Source organism: Triticum urartu, chromosome 5A, assembly GCF_056163025.1.
Source record: "Triticum urartu cultivar PI428250 chromosome 5A, HENAU_Tu73, whole genome shotgun sequence".
Classification (NCBI taxonomy): Eukaryota; Viridiplantae; Streptophyta; class Magnoliopsida; order Poales; family Poaceae; genus Triticum; species Triticum urartu.
The window spans coordinates 412,314,281-412,335,607 of NC_141877.1; the positions used below are offsets into that span (position 1 = coordinate 412,314,281).

The 21,327-nt window shown below is 43.5% G+C and overlaps 1 pseudogene; it reads right to left on the minus strand.

The window, feature by feature from the left end:
- Positions 1-16,317: 16,317 nt before the first annotated feature.
- LOC147971654 (uncharacterized) lies at positions 16,318-17,059 on the minus strand (annotated as a pseudogene).
- Positions 17,060-21,327: the final 4,268 nt, after the last annotated feature.

Consider the following 21,327-nt stretch of genomic DNA (forward strand, 5'->3'; position numbering starts at 1 on the left):
AGAGGAAGAGAAGAGGTAAAACTAAGTTGCTTCTTGGATAAACAAGTGAAACCACGAACCTTGAGAGGTTGAACAAATTGAAAGAAAGAAATACAATGAAGATGAACAAGGTTGGGAACACTCCGTTAGAAAAGAGGAACAAGGAACATTACTAGAACCTTGTAGGTTGAAATACATAAGAAAATGGGTTGCAATGGACAAGAAGTACGTGCAAGCACTCCGTTTGAAATGAGATGTACAAGGAACAATAAAGATCAAATACGACAACACTCTGGTTGGAAATGGAAGGCAATAATATGAACTTGGCAAAATGAAAGCACTTGGATGAGACTCCGGTTAGAAGAGGAATGATAGACACAACACTCTGGTTAAAACAAGATAGAGAAGGAATAAGAATGATATAATTTGGACAGCACTCCGACTGTAAATGGAAGGAATTGAACATGAACTTTACAGGATAAGAGTATGCTTGATGAAATGAACAACACACTGCCTCCAGAACTATTGAAATAATGGCACAAGTGGTAAGAAAGATTTCAGACGACCCTCCGGTTGAGAAGGGAGGCAAAACTTGGTAAAATGGGAAGAACTTGAAAAGAGGTGACGACACTCCGGTTGAATGGGTAAGCAAAGGAAAGAACATGATCTTTGGCAAAAATGAGATGATGGGTTGACTAGAACAACATCACAAAGCCTCCGGAAGAAATAAAAGAATGGAATTAAAGGAACGGAGAAGAAAACAACATCTTCTACCTCAAATGAGCTTGAAAAAGCATCTTTAGGAGAAGGGTCGAACGGAGTTGTTGGAAAACCAACAACGAAAAGAGTAAGCTTGTTGTGGGCTTATGGAAAACATGTCGAAATCTTGAGGTGAAATTCTGCCACTAACGAAAAACAAAAGATTGGATTGATATGAACAAGGAGACGAGAAAACTTATTTCACCGGGAGGATACATAAAGAACTTGGGTCATTTATGAGCACCATAAATAACAACAATCCTTAGGGAAGGCTTTAGGTGAAATATAACCCAAGATAATACCAATGAAGAGATTGATGGGTTTAAATCTCTCATTCCTGACAACTTATCACCCATGAAATAGGAAGGAAACTGTCAAGGATGACATAACACCATCTCAAAAGATAAGTTAGAAAGAATTGCACTTCGGAATGCAAGATGAAGAATGCTTGACCTCCTCTGAAAAGAAGCTCGATGAACACTTCGAGAAGGAATTAAATCCTTGATGAACCATCATGTAGAGCCTCCATGAAGAACTCCGGTAAAAAAAGAACGATCAAATGAAAGGTAAAGTTGAAAAGAACTCCGGGGGAAGCCTTGCGACGATTAGATGAAGCTTTGAAATGAGATAATGCGGAAAAACTTGGAACTTCGGAAAAGAAAGATGAACAAATGAGATCAAGAATTTTGATGAACCTCCGGAATAAGAAATTGGATTCACTCGATGAAACAAGAATAAGAATTACATTATGCTTATCCTTCATCAACTTAAATTGACGACAAGCAACGGATCTGGCATACCACTTATTCTCGTAGAAAGGATTAAGAGAGATATAGCCCGAACTTAATGGACCACCGGTAGGATTGGAAAGAACGAATGAATTGATATGATAATGAAGGAAGAGAAATCTTGAACGAACCACCGTAAGGATTTAAAATGAATGAATAAAAATATAAAGAAACACCGGAAAGAATTAGAGAACGAAGATACTTGAGATAATTTAGATACAAGTGAATGAAGAGATCATGAACTGATTAGAATATACTTGAATGATGCACCAGTAAGATTTGGAGAACGAGAGCTGAAAGCTGAAATGAATAATTCTGAGATGATGGGCTCTGGATGAATCAAACTGAAAAGACTCCTGAATTGCTCCTAATGGTTGAAATGAATTCTCACAATCGGAAACAATTATGAGAGGATGGCAGCAAGCTTGAACTACACATCTTTGGAAGAACGGTAAGGATTTAAAAGGAACTCTTCTTCGGCCTTCAAAATCCAAGAATGATGACGAGAAACACCACCAAGAATTGTTTAGACACTCCGGGAGAATCAAAAGCGAAGAGGTTGAGCCAACGATGAAAATAATTTAACAGATCTTGGAGAAATACATATGACTGATGATAATTCATTCTTATGTCAAATTTTGAAATGAATTAGAGAACAACTCCGGAAAAATAAGAAGAGTCAGGTAAGATCCTTGGAAAAGACCTGTGGGTTAGGGCCAACTCAAAAGACACACTGATACGTCCATTCTGCATCATGCTTTTATATCGATATTTATCGCATTATGGACTGTTATTTCACTTTATGTCACAATACTTATGGCTATTCTCTCTTATTTTACAAGGTTTACACAAGGAGGGAGAATGCCGACAGCTGGAATTCTGGTCTGGAAAAGGAGCAAATATTAGAGACCTATTTTGCGCAACTCCAAAAGTCCTGAAACTCCATGGAACGTCTTAAAAGAAATAAATAAAAATCCACGCCAAAGATGAAGGCCAGGGGGCCCACACCCTTCTCACGAGGGTGGGGGGCGCGCCCCCTACCTCGTGGCCCCCCTGGTGGTTCTCCGATGCCCATCTTCTCATATATCAGGTCTTTCGATGAGAAAAAAAGAAGAAGGAACTTTTCGGGATGAGACTCCGCCGCCACGAGGCGGAACCTTGGCGGATCCAATCTAGAGCTCCGACAGAGCTGTTCTGCCAGGGAAACTTCCCTCCCGGAGGGGGATATCATCACCATCGTCATCACCAATGCTCCTCTCATCGGGAGAGGGCAATCTCCATCAACATCTTCACCAGCACCATCTCATCTCCAAACCCTAGTTCATCTCTTGTATCCAGTTCTTGCCTCAAAGTCCGGGATTGGTGCTAGTAGGTTGCTAGTAGTGTTGATTACTCCTTGTAGTTGATGCTAGTTGGTTTATTTGGTGGAAGATCATATGTTCAGATCCTATATGCATATTATTACCCCTCTGATTATGAACATGAATATGCTTTGTGAGTAATTATGTTCGTTCCCGAGGACAAGGGAGAAGTCTTGCTATGAGTAGTCATATGAATTTGGTATTCGTTTGATATTTTGATAAGATGTATGTTGTCTAGCCTCTAGTGGTGTTATGTGAACGTCGACTACATAACACTTCACCATTATTTGGGCCTAGAGGAAGGCATTGGGAAGTAATAAGTAGATGATGGGTTGCTAGAGTGACAGAAGCTTAAACCCTAGTTTATGCGTTGCTTCATAAGGGGCTGATTTGGATCCATATGTTTCATGCTATGGTTAGGGTTACCTTAATACTTTTGTTGTAGTTGCGGATGCTTGCAATAGAGGTTAATCATAAGTGGGATGCTTGTTCAAGTAAGGACAGCACCCAAGCACCGGTCCACCCACATATCAAATTAACAAAGTATCGAACGCGAATCATATGAACGTGATGAAAACTAGCTTGACGATATTCCCATGTGTCCTCGGAGCGCTTTTCGTATTATAAGAGTTTGTTCCGGCTTATCCTTTGCTACAAAAGGATTGGGCCACCTTGCTGCACTTTATTTACTTTTGTTAATTGTTGCTCGTTACAATCTATCTTATCACAAAACTATCTGTTACCACTTATTTCAGTACTTGCAGAGAATACCTTGCTGAAAACCGTTTATCATTTCCTTCTGCTCCTCGTTGGGTTCGACACTCTTACCTATCGAAAGGACTACGATAGATCCCCTATACTTGTGGGTCATCAAGACTCTTTTCTGGCGCCGTTTCCGGGGAGTGTAGCGCCTTTGGTAGGTGGAATTTGGTAAGGAAAAATTTATATATTGTGCTGAAATTTACTGTCACTTGTTACTATGGAAAGTAATTCTCTGAGGGGCTTGTTCGGGGTATCTTCAACCCGTCCAGTAGAGCAAAGAGTTGCTCCTCAACCTGCTGAACCTATTGAAAATGAAATTCCTTATGAGTATCATTCGGGTATGATAGAAAAACTGCTAGCTAATCGTTTTACAGGAGATGGAACAAAGCATCCTGATGAGCACTTAATATATGTGGATGAAGTTTGTGGATTATTTAAGATTGTAGGTATACCCGATGATGTTGCTAAGAAGAAGGTCTTCCCTTTATCTTTGAGGGGGGACGCATTGATATGGTATAGGCTATGTGATGATATGAGATCGTGGGACTATAAAAGATTGAAGCTGGAATTTCATCAAAAGTATTACCCTATGCATATTGTTCATCGTGATCGCAATTATATATATAATTTCTGGCCTCGCGAAGGAGAAATCATTGCTCAAGCTTGGGGGAGGCTTAAGTCAATGTTATATTCATGCCCCAATCATGAGCTCTCAAGATAAATAATTATGCAAAGTTTTTATGCTCGGCTTTCTGAAAACAATCGCACCATGCTCGATACTTCTTATGCTGGCTCTTTTATGATGAAGACTATTGAATTCAGATGGAATTTATTAGATAGAATTAAACGCAACTCTGAAGATTGGGACCTCGACGAAGGTAAGGAGTCAGGTATGACACCTAAGTTTGATTGTGTTGAATCTTTTATGGATACCAATATTTTCCGTAAGTTTAGCACTAAATATGGACTTGACTCTGAGATAGTAGCTTCTTTCTGTGAATCTTTTGCTACTTATGTTGATCTCCCTAAGCAGAAGTGGTTTAAATATCATCCTCCCATAGAAGTAAAAGTAGCTGCACCCATTAAAGTTGAAGAAAAGACTGTCAATTATAATGATCCTATTGTTCCTACTTCTTATATTGAGAAACCACCTTTCCCTGTTAGAATAAAGGATCATGCTAAAGCTTCAACTGTTGTTCGTAAAAGCAATATTAGAACTTATACACCTCCTGAGCAAGTTAAAGTAGAACCTAATATTGCTATTGTCAAAGATCTCTTGTCTGGTAATATTGATGGTCATGTTATTCAGTTCGAAGGTGAAACTGCTAGAATTGCTAAACCTTGTGATAAGGATAAACATAGACCTGTGGTAGGCGTGCCTGTTATTTCTGTTAAAATAGGAGATCATTGTTATCATGGCTTATGTGACATGGGTGCTAGTGCTAGTGTTATACCTCATGACTTATACAAAGAAATTAAGAATGAAATTGCACCTGTTGAGTTAGAAGATATTGATGTTACTATTAAACTTGCTAATAGAGGTACTATTGCACCAATTGGAATTGTTAAAGATGTTGAAGTCTTGTGTGGGAAAACTAAATATCCTGCTGATTTTCTTGTTCTTACTTCTCCGCAAGATAGCTTTTGTCCAATTATATTTGGTAGACCCTTCTTAAATACTGGAAATGCTACCATAGATTGCACAAAGAATGTTGTTACTATTGGCTTGGATGATATGGTTCATGAGTTTAATTTCTCTAAATTTAGTAAACAACATCGTGAGGAAGAATTACCTAGTAAGGATGAAATTATTGGTCTTGCTTCTATTGCCGTACCTCCTAGTGATCCTTTAGAACACTATTTGCTAAACCATGAAAATGATATGTTCATGAAAGAAAGAAGGGAAATAGATGAAGTATTCTTTAAATAGGAACCTATTCTGCATCACAATTTGCCTGTTGAAATTTTAGGGGATCCTCCTCCACCGAAGGGTGATCCCGTGTTTGAGCTCAAACCTTTACCTGATAATCTTAAATATGCTTATCTTGAAGAAAAGAAGATATATCATGTTACTATTAGTGCTAACCTTTTAGAGCATGAAGAAGAAAGATTATTGAAAACTCTGAAGAAGCACCGTGCTGCTATTGGATATACTCTTGATGATCTTAAGGGCATTAGTCCCACTGTATGTCAACATAAAATAAATTTGGAAGCAGATGCCAAACCAGTTCGTGATCCTCAACGACGTCTGAATCTTAAAATGAAAGAAGTGGTAAGAAAAGAAATACTAAAGCTTCTGGAGGCAGGTACAATCTATCCCGTGGCTGGTAGTGAGTGGGTAAGTCTTGTCCATTGTGTCCCTAAGAAGGGAGGTATTACTGTTGTTCCTAATGATAAAGATGAATTGATTCCACAAAGAATTATCACAGGTTATAGGATGGTAATTGATTTCCGCAAATTAAATAAAGCTACTAAGAAAGATCATTACCCCTTACCTTTTATTGATCAAATGCTAGAAAGATTATGCAAACATACACACTATTGCTTTCTAGATGGTTATTCTGGTTTCTCTCAAATACCTGTATCGGCTAGAGATCAATCAAAGACTACTTTTACATGCCCTTTTGGTACTTTTGCTTATAGACGTATGCCTTTTGGTTTATGTAATGCACCTGCTACCTTTCAAAGATGCATGATGGCTATATTCTCTGACTTTTGTGAAAAGATTTGTGAGGTTTTCATGGACGACTTTTCCGTCTATGGTTCCTCTTTTGATGATTGCTTGAGCAATCTTGATCGAGTTTTGCAGAGATGTGAAGAAACTAATCTTGTCTTGAATTGGGAAAAGTGCCACTTTATAGTTAATGAAGGTATTGTCTTGGGGCACAAAGTTTCTGAAAGAGGTATTGAAGTTGATAAAGCCAAGGTTGATGCTATTGAAAAGATGCCATGTCCCAAGGACATCGAAGGTATAAGAAGTTTCCTTGGTCACGCTGGGTTTTATAGGAGGTTCATTAAGGACTTCTCGAAAATTTCTCGGCCTCTGACTAATTTATTGCAAAAAGATATACCATTTGTCTTTGATGATGATTGTGTAGAAGCATTTGAAATACTTAAGAAAACATTAGTCTCTGCACCTGTTGTTCAGCCACCTGATTGGAACCTACCCTTTGAAATTATGTGTGATGCTAGTGATTATGTTGTGGGTGCTGTTCTAGGGCAAAGAGTTGACAAGAAATTAAATGTTATTCATTATGCTAGAAAGACTCTAGACAATGCTCAAAGAAATTATGCTACTACTGAAAAAGAGCTTTTAGCAGTTGTATTTGCTTGTGATAAGTTCAGATCTTATATTGTTGATTCTAAAGTAACTATTCAAACAGATCATGCTGCTATTAAATATCTTATGGAAAAGAAAGATGCTAAACCTAGACTTATTAGATGGGTTCTCTTGCTACAAGAATTTGATTTGCATATTGTTGATAGAAAGGGAGCTGAGAACCCCGTTGCAGACAACCTGTCTAGGTTAGAAAATATTCTTGATGACCCACTACCTATCAATGATAACTTTCCTGATGAACAATTAAATGTTATAAGTACTTCTCGTAGCACTCCATGGTATGCTGATTATGCTAATTATATTGTTGCAAAATTTATACCAGCTAGCTTCACATACCAACAAAATAAAAAGTTCTTCTATGATTTAAGACATTACTTTTGGGATGACCCACATATTTATAAAGAAGGAGTAGATGGTGTTATCAGACGTTTTGTACCTGAGCATGATCAGGAACAGATCCTACGCAAGTGTCATTCCGAGTCTTATGGAGGACACCACGCTGGAGATAGAACTGCACATAAGGTATTGCAATCTGGTTTTTATTGGCCTACTCTCTTCAAGGATGCCCGTAAGGTTGTCTTGTCTTGTGATGAATGTCAAAGAATTGGTAATATTAGTAGACGTCAAGAAATGCCTATGAATTATTCACTTGTTATTGAACCGTTTGATGTTTGGGATTTTGATTATATGGTACCTTTCCCTGCCTCTAATGGATACACACATATTTTAGTTGTTGTTGATTACGTTACTAAGTGGGTAGAAGCTATTCCAACCAGCAGTGCTGATCATAACACTTCTATTAAAATGCTTAAGGAAGTTATTTTCCCAAGGTTTGGAGTCCCTAGATATTTAATGACTGATGGCGGTTCACACTTTATTCATGGTGCTTTCCGTAAAATGCTTGCTAAATATGATGTTAATCATAGAATTTCATCTCCTTATCACCCACAGTCTAGTGGTCAAGTAGAGTTGAGCAATAGAGAGCTCAAATTAATTTTGCAAAAGACTGTTAATAGGTCTAGAAAGAATTGGTCTAAGAAACTTGATGATGCATTATGGGCTTATAGAACTGCATACAAAAATCCTATGGGTATGTCTCCGTATAAAATGGTTTATGGAGAAGCATGTCACTTACCTCTCGAACTAGAACATAAGGCATATTGGGATATTAAAGAGCTCAACTATGATTTTAAACTTGCTGGCGAGAAGAGGTTATTTGATATTAGCTCACTTGATGAATGGAGAACCCAAGCTTATGCAAATGCCAAGTTGTTTAAAGAAAAGGTTAAAAGATGGCATGACAAAAGGATACAAAAGCGTGAGTTCAATGTAGGCGATTATGTATTGCTATATATCTCTCGTTTAAGATTTTTTGCAGGAAAACTTCTCTCTAAATGGCAAGGCCCCTATGTTATCGAAGAGGTCTATCGTTCCGGTGCCATAAAAATCAACAACTTCGAGGGCACAAATCCGAAGGTGGTAAACAGTCAAAGAATTAAACACTATATCTCAGGTAATCCCATAAATGTTGAAACCAATATTATTGAAACCATAACCCCGGAGGAATACATAAGAGACACTTTCCGGAACGTTTTAGACTCCGAAAAGGAATAGGTATGTGGTACAGTAAGTAAACCGACTCCAAAACAATTTTTAAGGCAATATTTCTCCGTTTTGGAATATTTAGAAAATAGAAAAATAAGTAGCAGTCCGGGAAGGACACGAGGGCCCCACGAGGGTGGTGGGCGCGCCCTACCCCCCTGGACGCGCCCCCTACCTCGTGAGCACCTCGTGTGCTTTCCGGACTCCATTTTCTTGCACATTACGTATTTTGGTCGGTAAAAATTCATTATATATTCTCCCGAAGGTTTTGACTCCCGTATCACGCAAACCTCCTCTGTTTTTGTTTCGAGCTGTTTTCTGTCAGGGTTTTCCAGGCTAGGCATCATGTCGTCTCCCTCCTCCAACAATGGTGACAATGATGCTTGGCTAATGAAGACAGATCTGAAGAGGGAAGAACCCACGAAGGTCAACAAGGATGAAAGGATCAAGAAGGCCATGGAGGATCAAGCTCCAGCAGCAGAAGACACCCCTCAAATTGATCATAACCTTCTTACCCCAACTGAGGTTGAAGCTTTCAAGATGATTGAGTTACCTCGTGTTCAAACCAAGTATCTCACACAAGAAAATATTTTGTTGAAGGAGCATATTGTCGCACTCAGGGGCATTATTCACAAGCTGGAGGACCTCTTGCGCTCGATGTGCGATTATCCGTCACCTCCACCTTCTTCACCGACCAAGAAGATATAATCACATGGGTATGGGCACTCCCCTTGGCAGCTGCCAAGCTTGGGGGAGGTGCCCCGGTATTGTATCACAATCACAACTCCTATCTTTACCGTTTTCTTAGTTCGATCCTTTTGATAATATCTTGATCTAGTAGAATAAAGTTTATGGCATGATCTAGTTTTGAGATTTGCTTTATGATCTCTCTACGTAATCGAGTCCGTGAGCTATATATAATAAAGATTAGTGTTGAGTCAAGGGCTTGATTATTTTACCATGATCTTGGGTAAATAAAAGAAAAGAGAAAAGAATAAAAAGAAACAAAAAGTTCATATTGATCTTATTGAGAGTAATGACTTCACATAGAAAGAGTATGATGATTAAAAGTTGTTGGGAGTTGGCAGAGATAGCTTTGGTCATTGTTGCAATTAATAGGAAGTAACAAGGAAAGAGAGGTTTTCACATATAGATATATTATCATTGACATCTTTTATGATTGGGAGCACTCATTAAAATATGACATGCTAAAGAGTTTATGTTGGACAAGGAAGACAACGTAATGAGTTATGTATTTCTTATATCTGAGATAAAGTATGTTGTCATGGATCCTCTAACTTGTTGAGCTTGCCTTTCCCCCTCATTCTAGCCAAATTCTCAGCAATAAGTAGAAATACTACTTGTGCTTCCAAAATCCCTAAACCAGTTTTGCCATGAGAATCCACCATATCTACCTATGGATTGAGTAAGATCCTTCAAGTAAGTTGTGATCGGTGCAAAGCAATAAAAATTGCTATAAATATATATGATTGATTGGTGTGGGAGAAATAAGCTTTATACGATCTTGTGATGTGGAAGTAATAAAAGCGACAGACTGCATAATAAAGGTTCATATCACAAGGGGCAATATAAAGTGACGTTCTTTTGCATTGAGATTTTATGCATCCAACCATAAAAGCGCATGGCAACCTCTGCTTCCCTTAGCGAAGGGCCTATCCTTTATTATTATCTTCTACCTTATGCAAGAGTCATGGTGATCTTCACCTTTTCTTTTTCATTTTATCCTTTGCCAAGCTCAGCATGTTGGAAAGAACATGATATATATATATATATATATCTAATTGGATCTAGGGTAGCATGAACCATTATTGTTGACATTACCCTTGAGGTAAAAGGTTGTGGGGCAAAACTATAAGCCCCTATCTTTCTCTGTGTCCGATTAAAACTCCGTAACCACAAGTATCGCGTGAGTGTTAGCAATTATGGAGGACTAAATGATAGTTGAGTATGCGGACTTGCTTTTTAGCTCTGACATAGACTCTTTCCGATGTTATGATAAATTGCAATTGCTTCAATGACTGAGATTATAGTTTGTCGGAGCCCAATAAGGTTGATGATTTATACTTTTGCATTGTGAATAGATCATCACTTGAACATAAGTAATCATATGAAAGAAATCTATATATGTTGCTGTTATAAGAATAATCATGATGCCTTCATGTCCGTATTTTATTTTTTATCGACACCTCTACCTCTAAACATGACCACATATTTATTGTTATCGGCTTTTCGCTTGAGGACAAGCAAGGTCTAAGCTTGGGGGAGTTGATACGTCCATTTTGCATCATGCTTTTATATCGATATTTATCACATTATGGACTGTTATTTCACTTTATGTCACAATACTTATGGCTATTCTCTCTAATTTTACAAGGTTTACACAAGGAGGTAGAATGCCGGCAGCTGGAATTCTGGTATGGAAAAGGAGCAAATATTAGAGACCTATTCTGCGCAACTCCAAAAGTCCTGAAACTCCATGGAACGTCTTAAAAGAAATAAAGAAAAATCCACGCCAAAGATGAAGGCCAGGGGGCCCACACCCTTCTCACGAGGGTGGGGCGCCCCCCCTAGGGCGCGCCCCCTACCATGTGGGCCCCCTGGTGGCTCTCCGATGCCCATCTTCTCATATATGAGGTCTTTCGATGAGAAAAAAAGAAGAAATAACTTTTCGGGACGAGACTCCGCCGCCACGAGGCGGAACCTTGGCGGATCCAATCTAGAGCTCCGACAGAGCTATTCTGCTAGGGAAACTTCCCTCCCGGAGGGGGAAATCATCACCATCGTCATCACCAACGCTCCTCTCATCGGGAGAGGGCAATCTCCATCAACATCTTCACCAGCACCATCTCATCTCCAAACCCTAGTTCATCTCTTGTATCCAATTCTTGCCTCAATGTCCGGGATTAGTGCTAGTAGGTTGCTAGTAGTGTTGATTACTCCTTGTAGTTGATGCTAGTTGGTTTATTTGGTGGAAGATCATATGTTCAGATCCTATATGCATATTATTACCCCTCTGATTATGAACATGAATATGCTTTGTGAGTAATTACGTTCGTTCCTGCGGACAAGGGAGAAGTCTTGCTATGAGTAGTCATGTGAATTTGGTATTCATTTGATATTTTGATAAGATGTATGTTGTCTAGCCTCTAGTGGTGTTATGTGAACGTCGACTACATAACACTTCACCATTATTTGGCCCTAGAGGAAGGCATTGGGAAGTAATAAGTAGATGATGGGTTACTAGAGTGACAGAAGCTTAAACCCTAGTTTATGCGTTGCTTCGTAAGGGGCTGATTTGGATCCATATGTTTCATGCTATGGTTAGGGTTACCTTAATACTTTTGTTGTAGTTGCCGATACTTGCAATAGAGGTTAATCATAAGTGGGATGCTTGTTCAAGTAAGAATAGCACCCAAGCACCGGTCCACCCACATATCAAATTATCAAAGTATCGAACGCGAATCATATGAACGTGATGAAAACTAGCTTGACGATATTCCCATGTGTCCTCGGAGCGCTTTTCCTATTATAAGAGTTTGTTCCGGCTTTTCCTTTGCTACAAAAGGATTGGGCCACCTTGCTGCACTTTATTTACTTTTTTTACTTGTTGCTCGTTACAATCTATCTTATCACAAAAATATCTGTTACCACTTATTTCAGTACTTGTAGAGAATACCTTGCTGAAAACCGCTTATTATTTCCTTCTGCTCCTTGTTGGGTTCGACACTCTTACTTATCGAAAGGACTATGATAGATCCCCTATACTTGTGGGTCATCACACACCGTTGAAGAGGTTGCTTGAAAAGAGAGATCCACCGGTTGAATTAAATGGCTTGAATGAGATAAACAACCTCGGAATAGGTTGAACGAATGCAGAGTGGAAACGCGAATCTTCGAGATATCTTCAGCACTCCAGAACAGATGAATGGCGAGAAGTGGATGATTAAGAGGTGCACCGGCATGAGAAAACATTTGAAACGAGGAAAATATATGATCGACAAGGCTTGAATTGAATCCACCGGAGAAGAAAAGAATGAAGAATGATAAACTTGACGCTCTGTTAGTATCTTCCTGAGAATCACCGGATAAGAATATTGACGGAAAAGAATGGAGAGACTTCACATCAATAATATGATACTTGAATTAGGAAATCTGAGTCCATGAAGAAAAAGGGTGGGAGGGCGGGAAAACAAAGGCAGCTTGGGACGGATGAAACAAACACCGTTTGGAAAACTGAGAGGTGGTCTTGCGAATGTTGACATGATCGAATCCCCTTGAAGAGAAAGACATCGGTTGGCAAAGAATTTGCATTACCACTTTGATGATCAAGAAGGATTAATACTCTCATAGAAATATGAGAGCATCGCTTAGGAAAGGTATGGAATCAACACTTGACATTGAAGCAACTCGAATACCACAACTCAAAACAAAACAAAGGATTGGCTTGCAAAATAAGCTAGAAACAAACATATGGTAGACCCCATATAGTATCATGTGTCTGTTGGAAAGATATCCTACGAGATACTTGAATTCCCACTTATAAACTCCCGAAACTTTCTAGTTATGCAATCAGGTGTTGGGGATATAGGGGAAGCATAATATTTCACCCAAACTACCAATTCCTACATCTAGTTGTATCCATCCTTCAACACATAACCAAGAAACCTTCGGAAATCATGTACCTCAACCTTCAAAAAACATCCGTTATACGAGTTATGGCAATACTCCCGAACTCCCGCCCCAGTACTGGGTGGCGTCGAGGTTATCTCACCAACAACTGCATAAAAGATATTTTCGATGTCGGAGAAACTCAGGTATTCCAGAACTGTAACGATAAAATTGTGACGACAACACTTCGGAGCTCAACTCCTCGGGACAATTCCACAACCCCTAAATGTCAAGAGGCACCAAGAACAATTCTCGTCACAAAACCATCGGAGCGATTCTAAGATACCGGCGTCATCCTAATTTTTTTAGTGAAATTTGAGAAGAGGAGAGTCAAAACTTCTATGTCAGGAGACCTCACCAGAGCAACGAAGGGACTGAGGAGTAAAAATAATCCTACTCTCTGATATATATAATCCTAATACTCAAAACATTTTGTTCTAGACTCAACAACGTCAGCGATTCGATCAAGCAGGGGGCTCCTAAGTCGAGGAAGGCTCTGATACCAACTTGAAACACCCACAATGCGGCTATATCTCCCACATGTCAGGGCACGACTTAGAGGCATAGCCACATGGTAGGTTTGTCGCAAGAGGGGTAATCTTCACACAATCCCATGTGCTGAATAAGAATGGGATAAAGAGTTGGCTTACAATCGCCACTTCACACAATACATAAATAGATCATACATCATCCAGAATACAATCAATGTCCGACTATGGAACCAAAATAAAAGAAGACAACCCCAAATTCTAGATCCCAGATCGTCCCAACTGGGCTCCACTACTGATCAACTAAAAACGAAACAAAACAATGATCAAGATCTCCATTGAGCTCCCACTTGAGCTCGGTTGCGTCATCTGCATTGGTATCATCGGCACCTGCAACTGAAGTATATGTGAGCCACGAGGACTCAGCAATCTCACACCCGTGAGATCAAGACTATTTAATCTTATGGGTAGGAAAGAGTAGTGAGGTGGAGCTGCAGCACTAAGCATATATGGTGGCTTACATACGCAAATGAGAGCGAGAAGAGAAGCAACACAACGGTCGTGAAGCTAGAAGTGATCAAGAAGTGATCCTGAAACTACTTACGCACAAGCATAACCCAAGAATCGTGTTCACTTCCCAGACTCCGCCGAGAAGAGACCATCACGGCTACACACGCGATTGATTCATTTTAATTAAGTTAAGTGTCAAGTTCTGTACAACCGGATATTAACAAATTCCCATCTACCACATAATCGCGGGCACGACTTTCGAAAGTTCAAAACCCTGCAGGGGTGTCCCAACTTAGCCCATCACAAGCTCTCATGGTCAACGAAGGATATTACTTCTCCCGGGAAGACCCGATCAGTCTCAGAATCCCGGTTACAAGACATTTCGACAATGGTAAAACAAGACCAGCAAAGCCGCCCGAATGTGCCGACAAATCCCGATAAGAGCTGCACATATCTCGTTCTCAAGGCACACCGGATGGGAAAGACATCGGGTTGGCACAGACCCTGGTTTCCCAGGGGGTGCTGGACATCGCCAGTTCGTACCAACACTTAGAGAAGCACTGGCCCGGGGGGGTTAAAATAAAGATGACCCTTGGGCTTGCGAAAACCCAAGGGAAGGTTATAGGTTGTTAGGAAAATGTAAAACCAAGGTTGGGCCTTTTTGGAGGAGTTTTATTCAAAGCGAACTGTCAAGGGGTTCCCCTAACACCCAACCGCGTAAGGAACACAAAATCAAGGAACGTAACACCGGTATGATGGAAACTAGGGCGGCAAGAGACAAAACACCAGGCATAAGGCCGATCCATCCACCCTTTACCAAGTATATAGATGCATTAATTAAATAAGAGATATTGTGATATCCCAACAAATCCATGTTTCAACATGGAACAAACATCAGCTTCACCTGCAAGTAACAACTCTATAAGAAGGGCTGAGCAAAAGCGGTAACTTAGCCAAACAACGGTTTGCTAGGAAGGTGGGTTAGAGGCTTGACATGGCAATATGGGAGGCATGATATAGCTAGTGGTAGGTAGCGCGACATAGCAATAGAGCGAACAATTAGCAAGCAAAGATAGAAGTGATATCGAGGGTATGGTCATCTTGCCTGAGATCCCGCAAGGAATAAGAACGAGTCCATGAAGAAGACAAACGGACGGAGTCGAACGGATCCTCACAACTCCGGAACGAAACCGAAGCTAACGAGAGAAGCAACCTGGAAAGAAGCAAGCAACATAGTAAACAACCATCACATAGACATGGCATGATGCACAAACAAGTATGATGCATGTCCGGTTTAATGAGGCATGGCATGGCAAAGTGCACAAACAATACTACAAATTAAGTGGAGCACAATATGCAACGAGTTGCATATTGACGAAACACCACATCAATTATTTGGTTCACTCCCAGTTAGTTACTCAACAATATTAAATGTTGGTTAACATGGCAAGAGGTGAAACATGAGTAAACTACACAGTTAGGCATTTTAAATGAGGCCGGAAACATCATACAACAATTCCGGTTAATCCCCATATGCAAATTATGGATTTGGTACTGTTTTGCCCTAAACCATATTTTAGAGTTGTTAAACATGCAAAGTAATGCCACCATGTTAAACTAGGCATTTTGCTACCCCCATTTACATATAAAGTTTATTTAAAATGGGGCTACGGTCATTTAGTTATGAAATAAAGCATTTTAGCATGGCATTATGCAAAATACACACAAACATCATTTTAAACATTTTTAACATGGATGAAAGTTGGATATTATTAACCTACACAAAATTCAAAGCATTTTACATATATAAAACATTTCCATCCGATGCATGGTTTGAGAGTTATTAAATGCATGATGTTGGAGGGCCTTTCTTCAAAACTGCAGTGCACTGGAATAATAACTAAATTCGTTCCACGAAAAAAAACATGCATCAGGCCGCATCTGAGATCTGGCCCAACAGGAGCAAAACAAAAGGGGAGCTGGGGTGTGGCCTCACCCAGTGGGCTGAGGCCCAGTTGATGCTGCAGCAGGCCGGCGGGTCAGGCTGGATCTGATGAAGGAAGGCGCTGGTCAACCGGTCGAGTGGGGCGGGCGAGCTGCTCTGCGCGTTTCTGAAGATAGAAACAACAACACCTCCCCGGCGATGCAGAAATCGACGGCAGGGTCCTGGCGACGGGGTCGGTGGGAACTGGCCGGAACGGGCGGAACGGAGCGCGGGGAGGTGCCTGGGGGCGGCGTGGTCGGCGAAGGCGGCAGAACGAGTCACCGGATCTGGCGGGGTTCAAGTTGGCAGAGGAGGCATCGGGCGCGTCGTGGTAGCCTGAAGGTCGGGGTCGCCGGCGGGTTCGCGGGATGCAGCATGGGCACGGCGGCATCCTCCTGGACTGCTGGAACGAGGGGGCTTGGAGTCTCCGAGCTGCGCAAGCCGAGCTCGGGATGGCCATGGTGTTGGATCTCCTGTTGAGGTATAGAGAGATGAGGAGATTAGGGAGAGAGAAATGCAGGGAAGAGGGAACAGAAGGAGACGGTCGCGAGGGGCTAGCCTGGTGGTTCCGGTTGCCGACAGAGGCGGTGCGAGGGGACAAGGCCGAGCGCTCCTGCTCGGGGCCTCGATCAGCTACACGATCCATTCGGGATTGAGGAAGAAGAGGTAGGCTTCAGGCGCCTGGGCAAGAAGCAGAGGAGGAGCTCGGGATCGAGGCTGCTTCGATTTGGGCGGTGCGCAGAACGAGGGAGGTGGTCGGAGATCTGGTTGGTGGGAGGGGATCCCGAGGAAGACATGAAAGAGGTGGTTGGTTGTGGCTGGTGGTTTTGGATCGAGAGGGGATCCCAAGGAGGAGGAGATAGTGGGCTGGCGGCGGCAGGGACAAAACTCCTAGAAATTAGGGTTTGGGTCTAAAAATGGACTAGGGTCTATATATATACGAAAGGAGGATGATTTGGATCCTCCGATTGCGATCGGGCAGTCCGGAATAAATGGATTATGGAGTCCAAAACAGAAACCGAAGATAATTAGGGGATGTTTTGGGATGATCCGGATCCATCGGTCACGACTGCTCGGGTCGGGTTCGGGACAACTTTCGGACGCGCGCGCGAGGAGGGCCGCAGGCTGACGAGAGAGGTTAGATTGGACCTGGTGGTAGGTAGTGGACTGTGCAGAAAACCTTAGGCTGAGAGAAGAGAAGAGAGAGAGGCCTGGCGACTGTTTCCGGAGACCGAAAGCGTCCGACGATTTGACCGACTATAATGTCGCTATAGTTATCCGTTGGGGCGTCAAACGGACTCCGAATGCGATGAAACTTGGCAGGCGGTCTATCTACACTATAACAACAACGCATGCCAACTTTCAACCCATTCCGAGAACATTTTCCGGCCACTTATAAAATAATATTTCGGACGTGCCGCGGGCGCGTGCAAGTGTGTCTGGGCTCAGAACGGACAACGGAAGGAACGAGGAGACCGAGGCGGATGCAAGTTTTGAAAATATGATGATGCAATGCACATGATGACATGGCAAGATGCAACACGCAAGAAAATGACATGGCAAAGACAAGGAATAAGTGGAAGACACCTGGCGCGTCGGTCTCGGGGCGTGACAAATTTGGGCCCTTCTCTATCTAGGAGGTGAGCCGCATTGGAGCTCCGGACTTGACTTCGAAAGCCGCGGCCCATGTGCCATTGCGGGGCTCTGTGATATAGAACCACAGTTTCTGCCACTCCTTGACAGTCTCCACAAAAGTACCCTTGGGCCATGTGACATTGGGCAGCTTGTTGACCATGGCGCCTCCGCACTCCGCGTGCTGGCCATCCACCACCTTCGGCTTCATGTTGAAGATCTTGAGCCACAGTCCGAAGTGGGGTTGGATGCGAAGGAAGGCCTCGCACACGACAATGAATGCCGAGATGTTGAGGAAGGAGTTCTGGGCTAGGTCATGTAAATATAGCCCATAATAGAACATAAGCCCGCGGACAAAAGGGTGGAGAGGAAACCCTAACCCGCGGATGAAATGGGGGATGAACACCACCCTCTCGTTGGGCTTTGGGGTGGGGGCGATTTGCCCCTTGGCTGGAAGCCGGTGGGCGATTTCTTTCGCCAGATACCCGGCCTCCCGAAGCTTGGTGATGTCCTTCTCCCTAACGGAGGAGGCCATCCACTTGTCTTGCCCTTCGGATCCGGACATGGCTGAGTGCTTCCTTGAGACGGAAAGAATGAGGACCTTGTCGCTGGAGCTCGAGAATGGAAGGACAAAGAAAGAGAGAAGGCGTGGGTGAAGAAAGGGAATCCTTATCTCCTTATAAAGCCAGTGAATATCAAGCGCCTCCCCACTCGCCTTAAAACTAGCCTGTTCCCAAGGGCTTTGTAAATGGCACGCTTATATTACCCACGCCCATATTGATGAGAATCCCGCAATAAGGGGACACGATCTCTGCTTCGACAAGACGTTCCTATTAAAACCGCATCTCGAAACATGAAACGGAAGACGGTTCGAAATGATGACCAAATAGACATGATGTCACATTACAAAAAGTTGTCAGCGGATTGGACTTGTGTAATATTATATTCTCTGCGACTGTGTGTGGTACTTGTGTTGCAGATCTGGACACGTTCATTGCGTCCGAAGACTATCTTGGAGTATTCGGAAAGGGGAACCCGCCTTGCAATGCCGAAGACAATCTGCACGCCGGACACCTCGTCATTGAAGCCTGGTTCAGGGGCTACTAAGGGAATCCTGGACTAAGGTGTCCTCGGACGTCTGACCTATTAGACATGGGCCGGACTAATGGGCTGTGAAGATACGAAGACCGAAGACTTTACCCGTGTCCGTATGGGACTCTCCTTGGCATGGAAGGCAAGCTTGGCGTCCAAATATGAAGATTCCTTTCTCTGTAACCGACCTTATGTAACCCTAGATCCCTCCGGTGTCTATATAAACCAGAGAGATAGGTCCGTAGAAGGATATCCTCATAATCATAGTCAGACAGGCTAGAATCTTAGGGTTTAGCCATTACGATCTCATGGTAGATCCACTCTTGTAATACTCATATTCATCAAGATCAATCAAGCAGGAATTAGGGTATTACCTCCATAGAGAGGGCCCGAACCTGGGTAAACATTGTGTCCCCTGTCTCCTATTACCATCGACCCTAGACGCACAGTTCGGGACCCCCTACCCGAGATCCATCAGTTTTGACACCGACACCCGCCGCTTGTGGGTCCTGGCCGGCTACTTAGCACTGTAGTCGTGCCACTGATGATGCATGCTTTGTCGGGGGAGCGTGGCTACAGTCCCGCAACCTGGCGGGCGTTCACTGTAGCCACATCCCATCTTATCTGGTTAATGGCACACAGACTCCAAGGAAGGGGGCGGCCGCTGTCGGCATCCTCTGAACGGGGGTCCCTAGACTTGCCTTCCTGCGGCCCACGGCGTGGCTCCACTAGCGGGCCTGTACGGCCCATCGACAAGTTCACCAAATGGGCGGAGGTAGAAGCTGTCCGCACCATCCCGGCCGGATCGGCGGTCAAGTTCATCAAGGGTCTCGTGAGCCGGTTCGGGGTCCCTAACCGCATCATCACCGATAACGGTTCGCAGTTCACTAGCAATCTCTTCAAGACATATTGTGCTAACCTTGGAACGTAGATCTACTACGCTTCGGTGGCACACCCCAGGAGCAATGGTCAAGCCGAACGCGCCAACGTGGAAGTCCCGAGAGGCCTCAAGACCAGGACCTTCAAGAAGAAGCTCGAGGCCTGCGGCAGGTGCTGGCATGACGAGCTCCAGTCTGTTCTGTGGTCCATCCGCACCACCGCCACCAAGTCAACAGGCGAGACCCCGTTCTTCCTCGTCTACGGAGCAGAAGCGGTTCTCCCTCAAGAGGTCAAGCATCGCTCCGCGCGGTTCCTGGCGTTTGATGAGACGCAGTAGGACGCCATGCGGGGGATGGACCTTGTACTAGGGTAGGAACGTCGCCGCGAAGCCATGCTTCGGGCGGCATGATACCCGCAGGCGCTACGGCGGTATCACTGCCACAACGTCCGCTCCAGGACGCTCGAGGTGGGCGACCTCGTCCTAAGGCGGGTGCTCTCCAGGGAAGGGCTGCATAAGGTCTCGCCCATGTGGGAGGGCCTGTTTAGGGTCGCCCACGTCTTCAGGCCTGGCGCCGTGCGCCCGGAGACGCAGGACGGGGTCCCCATCCAGAACGCCAGGAACATCCAGCACCTCTGGAAGTTCTACCCATGAAGCGAGGCCCAGTGCATGTGAAGCAAGGCCCTGTGCCTATGAAGGTCTCCGCTCGTGACACTCTCACGTAATGATGAGTGGGGCTGTACATGCCCCGGAGTCTCGGGAGTGCCGCCCTCGGGCCTCGAGGGCTCCCTCCCACGTCCTAGTGGCAGCACTTAGCTCCCCGCTGGTGAGAAGACTAGACTAGGTGTCGGACGTGGATTTTCAATTGCTTTCCGTAGTTGGCTTGCCCCTCTTCAATGGAAATTCGCATTCTGGTGTTTCTTGTCGGTTCGATCGCCTTTTTCCTCTGTTTCTTCCCTCAGTTCTTTGTTTTAGCCCGTACTCTCCCTCGCATGCCTCGCGAGGGGGCTGGACGGGTGCACTCGTGAGTGTTTTCCCTGGTCTTCGTGAGGCACCCTCGCTTGACCTCGCAAGCTGGCGCACCTCCCTCTCTTAAGCCCATGCCCCTTGGGTACCACGATGCGGAGCACTTGGTCATGGCCTCCCGTGCCTGGGGCCCTGGGCTTGGAAAAAAGAGTTTCTTAACAACTTTTTGCACTTCCTCGACGCCTCCCAAGCCTACGGCAAGGAGGTCTCACCAGGTGCTGGGAGATGCATGCCTCACAAGGTGGAAACTACTTCAGACACATCGAGCTAAGTTATCTCTACACGCCTACATAAAACACTGATGCTGCAACACGACACAAGAACAATAAACATAACATAGCGACTTGGAAATCATGGTTTGTTGCACGCCCTTGCAGGGCCCCATACTTGTTTCTTTTTCGAATGCAGGAAGAAAGGAAAGAACAAAATAAAAGTGGT